The sequence below is a fragment of the Pinus tabuliformis genome, chromosome 7, assembly GCF_031772625.1.
Source record: "Pinus tabuliformis cultivar Carrire ecotype Pingquan chromosome 7, CPIR1, whole genome shotgun sequence".
In the NCBI taxonomy this organism is placed as follows: domain Eukaryota; kingdom Viridiplantae; phylum Streptophyta; class Pinopsida; order Pinales; family Pinaceae; genus Pinus; species Pinus tabuliformis.
Genome location: NC_142293.1, coordinates 481,974,269 through 481,979,478, shown reverse-complemented (window position 1 = coordinate 481,979,478; position 5,210 = coordinate 481,974,269).

Sequence of the window (5,210 nt, the reverse complement as noted above, 5' to 3'; positions counted from 1 at the left end):
TTGTAATTTTGATATATCATGTTGCATTTCTTCCTCTTCTTCATAATTCATGCTAGATCTTTTAGGTTGCTTACTAGGTGTTTGCATTTTCTTTCCTCGGGGCATCAATTACCGATTCAAACTAATTTTTCAAACCAAGCTTATGAAAAAATTTCAAAAAAACTACACACTTTTTTCACTTTGTAGAAGATTGATATTGAATCTGATGTATCTCTGCAATTTCAGATCATCCAGTTCTAAAATTGTGATCTGTAGCAGCCCTATGTGTCCTCTTACCAATGCCACTAGTCTGATCCAAATGGGATTCTCCAAGGAAGAGTTATGCACAATCTCCGAAGATGACCTGATTATAGACTAGTTCAGTAGAGCGAACTTGTACGACATGCCACGAGTCACTGTTTCGAACTTTGGATTTAAAACCATTATACAAGAAACTATAGTCCGTCCTATTTCTGTACCTTCTTACAAAATTTTAATCCGATGCTCAGAGAAAATGTTATGATGATTTTCCCTAGGTCACCTGTTTGGAAAGTAATTCAAGAGTCTACAAAAATACCAACTTCCTCAGATCATGTCTCCGCAAATGTAGCACGAAAAGCTCTGAAATTTGGACTCGAGATTCAGCGCGATTTCTTCTCAAATGGGTTTTTTTGTTAGCTTCTGAAACGTCACAGAAAAAAGTTATAGCGAAAATTCCATGATGACCTGTTTGGAGCAGCGAAACCCTATAATCCAAAGCTCTGATACCAAATGTTATGAAACTAGCTCACAAAAAGATAGAAACGAGAGATCCACGCCTTAGAATTCAGACTCTTTGAGGGGGAAACCTCCTTTAAATTACTCAAATGAGCAATTCTTGGATGATTCAAATGACAAAACCTCATTTCTATATATAGGAGTCTAAGGAGTCACAATATAACCCACCGGACCTAAAAATAATAATATAAAGCCACAAAAATAACAATAGAGGGATTCTATGGGGCACAGTAATAACAATATGGGGACAATAGGGGCACAAAAATATTAATAAGGGATACAACAACAATAGTAATCGGGTAATCACTAGTATTATAGGGACCCAACAAAATCCTCCTAGAGGGAGTTTGAGACCACATTGTCTTGAGCCTGCATGGGAAGGAGACACCATTTTCGATGTGGAAAACATTGAAAGATCTATATCATAACAATAGCGATCAGAGGAAGCTGGGGCTGAAAGACAAGTTTCTGAAAATCAAGTGTGAAAAGGGTGACACGATCTCTACATATCTGAACAAGCTCACCACCTGCAGGGATGAGCTTGGAAGTGTAGGGATCATGATAGCCAATGATGACATGGTGAGTCTTACACTCCTCGGGCTTCCTAAGAGCTGGCACAACTACCAAGGCTCAGTTAATGGAAGAGAGAAACTACCAAATTGGGAAATACTTTGGTCGGATTTGATGCAGGAGGATATAAGAAGAAGCACCAGAGATGGATCTTCATCAAAAGAAGATGATGAAGAAAATCTAGCCTTAGCGAGTAAGGCGAGGAAAGGGAAATGAAAGGCGTCCCATCCAAAATCCAATTCTTCCCATGGTGGGAAGAAGTTTGACAAATCGAAAGTGCGAAGCTTTCATTGTCATGAAGTGGGCCATTATGCCACGACTCGTCCACAGAAGAAATCCAAGAAGGGATCCTTGAAGGGATCAAACAATGAGGCACTGGCCTCATAGTTCGAGTTGGATTTCTCTCTAATTTCATGCATGCTTTCATCCATGGTGGGATGTGTTTGGTACCTGGACAGTGGAGACTATTTCCACATGTTAGATGACAAGAATCTTTTCAGTACCCTGGAGGAGATGGATCTCCAGATACAGATCGAGATGGGTGATGATGGAAAGTATCATGTTTCAGGTGAAGATACGGTTGTGTTTCTCAGGGAGCATGTGATGAGCCCCAATTTTTGGTAACAATTTGGGCTCATTTGGCCTACTTACCTTGCTCAGCCCTTCATCTTTTATCACTTATGCATCATTTCTTAGTATATTCGTGTTATTTGTAGGAAGAAGGGCAGGCATTATTCATATGTGACTAATACATGATGATTTCAGGTTTTTTGACATTAAATGGAGCAAAGACCACGCAAATGGAGACAAGGAGACAGCAAAGGTGGCATTGCAGGTTTATAGGGAGGTTGTCCACAGTCTTGAATGACCTCCCTCGTGATCTCCACCCCAACTCCGAGCTCCAACAGCTATCCCCACCGAGCTAAAAGGCAGCCAACGGATTCTACAGGAACAGTAGTTTACTTTCAGTTGGGTAGCCAAGCTCCACTAATTGAGGAAGCCAGCGTGGTCCTCACCATGTATAAATATTAAGGTCGTAGCCTTTGATAGGAGCTTTTTGAATTTTTGAACTACTGTTGCAATTTCTAAGCACGAGCTACAGCTCGGTTTTTGCTTTTTGTAAGCCAGTTTTGGCATGATGTTAGACTCATGATTATGATCTTTTAATCAAGGCAGGCAGCTTTGGATTCAATTCTGAGTTCTTAAGGGAGCTATAGCTCTCAGGTTAGGGCCCAACCTGAGAGCAATAGATCTCCTTTTCCTTGTATTGTTACTTGTGTTTCCTCTCAGCACTTCATTTCTTTGCTTTGACATGCATTTGGAAAACACAGTCTGCTGATTTAATTTCTTTAATGTGATTGAGTAGGATTAGTTTACGGTTAAAGTGCTTTCAGTAGCTTAGATTAGAGTAGGAGGATTAGCATTCATTAGATCTCCAAGAAAAGGTTGACAGTGCACTCACTGCCATCTCTGTTTAGAGATTGGAGGTGGAGACCGTACCAGCCACCAAAAAAACGCAGTCTTATATGTTCATGCAAGCTGCAACACCATCATTTTAGTCATTTCAATTGTAGATCCATCCATGCATTCTGATCTTGAGCAATACTTCTTCGTTCCAACACCATGCACGATTTCTCTCCAAAGTTTACATTGTTGTTCGTTGGTTTAATAACACAGTTAGAATAGGTGGATGAATTCTTGGTTTTGTGCAGGACATAGAGGATTTGTTTCATTTACACTGCGCAGCATTGTTCTATTATCTTCTTCTTCTTCTCAACCGTGCCTAAAGTCACCTACTCATCCTCTGCTCAGCTCGTTTGCCTTCCAACCCTTCCACTTTTCACGTAGCTCCATCTTTTTGGCTTTTCATTGCTTCCACCCTTCTATCCACCAACCAACTTTACCCACTCTTTCTCCATCTGATCTCTCTGTCCCTGAGCCATCACAAGCTCCCTTTTCATCCTACCTATCCACCCATACAGCTCCTCGACTCCTCCATCACCCAAAACTCCAACTGTAGAACATCCTGTAGAAGTTAGCAGACTTCCTGTAGAAATCCTGAGCTTCCTGTAGGATCCCCTGCAGACATCCTGTAGAAGCCTGCAAACTCGGTTGCCAAGCACCTGAACGTTGTGTACTTCTGTGGAATGGTGTTAGAGATCCCCTGGAACCTCTCCCAGCCTTCATGACCATTTTCCAGCCTTCCTTCCCTCCGAACTCCCCCTGCACAGTCAAACCCTAATAAGAAACAAAGTCATAGTAACTCCAACCACCTAAGCAAAAATATAAAAACAATGTTCTCTTCAGTAGAAGTAGTTTAAATTCATGCATCTCATATCACTAGAAGTAATGGCATCATTTCTAGAAGTTTGCACTCCCTCCATTGCATCATAGAGATTAAACTAGTCAGATTAGGGTTTACTAGGGTTTCCACGTTTGGTTGGCTTTCAGTTCATTCTTGCAAAGTAGGTTAATTTCCTCTGAGATAGCCTTCGTTCATCATTTAAAAAGCTTCTTCTGAGAACATATAGAAGTTGGCTTGAGCCCTAGCGGACTTGTGCCAGCTGACCAAGTGACAGCTGCGACAAGAGCTAGTACTTGTGCATACAGCACCGTCGCTTCCAAGTTTGTTACGAACTACCGGGTTGATAAAATTAGAGATAGGAAGCTCCAGGAGTTGTAGCATTATTGCTACAATACTGGAGCCCACCATCTTTTTGGCGTTGTTGCCGGGGAAGCGTCAGAGTATTAGTAATTGTTGCTTTTCTTCTATTTTCTTACTCTTGCCTTCTGCCAAGTAGTTTATTTCATTTCCATTCTGCAAAAGTAGCATAGAAATTTCCTGCTTTCATAGATTAGCATTTCTCGCTTTCATAGATTAGCATTTCAATTCTGCAATTTCATTTCTGCAAGCGTAGATTAGCCTTTCAATTCTGCAAGCGTAGACTAGCATTTCCATTCCTGCAATCTCATTTGAGCAAAGTAGATTAGTTCTTTCCTGCTTTCAATTCAATTCTGCATCTTTATTTCAGTAAGATAGTTAGTTGTAGATCAATCTATTTTAGTTTTGCAGGTACCAAAGAAAAACAAAAGCACTCAAAAAAAAAGTCTTTCCATTTCATGCCTCGTAGGAATCGAGATAAAACAGGCAAATTCTTACCCAACACCCCCACCACATCACTGAGTCACCCTTCTCTCTTCTTAGGTGACAGTGATCCAGAAGAACCTATAGGTGAACCTCCTGAGATATACAAAGATCCTATAGCAGAAGAAGAATTAGAAACCATCCCATCTGAAGCTATGGCTGACAATAGAAGAGAAGATGAGAGAATAGAAGGTGCATTTCCCATCCAAGAGACCAATGGAGAAATGAAAATGAAAAACATTAGCCCCTCCGCTTTGCCTCACTTCCATGGACTGACTACTGAAGATCCTGATACCTTCCTATTTGAGTTTGTTGTCCTTTGTAGAACCTATGACTATACTGAAGATGAGCAGAAGCTGAAACTCTTCCCTTCCACTCTTAAGGATGCAGCATTACGCTGGTTCATGGGCTTACCTGGGAATAGTATCACTACTTGGGCTCAGATGCAGCAAGCTTTCAATACCAAGTACCGGGACTACTGTAGGTCCAAGGAAACCAAGGGAGAAATCTTTCGGATGACCATGGGAAATGATGAGTCGTTAGAGGATTATGAGGAGAGGTTCCAACTTAGCTATAAGCAGGCCAGGTGCACACTTGACCCTGAATCCCTCAAGTTGGTCCTGCTCCGAGGAGTCCCTGAAGACCTCTTAGATACCCTTCACATGTTAGCTGGGGGGGATATTTACCAACTGCCTTATGAGGACATCAAGACTGTGTTTAGAAACCACTCCAGGGCAGC